Raw genomic sequence first — 373 nt, forward strand, 5'->3', positions numbered from 1 at the left:
CCCTGCACTGGGGAAGGGGGTATAGGGATGAAAAGAGAGAGAAAGAAATAGAGAGAGCACAGTTTCGCGCACAAAGGAACTTCGCACGAAGTCTACAGACGATCGCCAAGACCTGTCGACTTGAGGTAGTGCAACAAGGCTTTCGTGGCTTTCTGTGCCATCGACGCATACGGCCATGGTCCAAGGATCTTCATTTCAGAAAATGGTCGAGAGTCCAGCCGGTTCAATGCTGTCCTGAGGGCTTCACGCTCGACGTCGAACTGGGGACAGAGACATAAGACATGTTCAATTGTTTCTGTAGTTCCACAAGAGTCGCACATGGGCGTATCCCCAATTCCAATGCGGAATGAGTAGGCCTTTGTAAATGCCACCC

Source organism: Dermacentor silvarum, chromosome 1, assembly GCF_013339745.2.
Source record: "Dermacentor silvarum isolate Dsil-2018 chromosome 1, BIME_Dsil_1.4, whole genome shotgun sequence".
Classification (NCBI taxonomy): Eukaryota; Metazoa; Arthropoda; class Arachnida; order Ixodida; family Ixodidae; genus Dermacentor; species Dermacentor silvarum.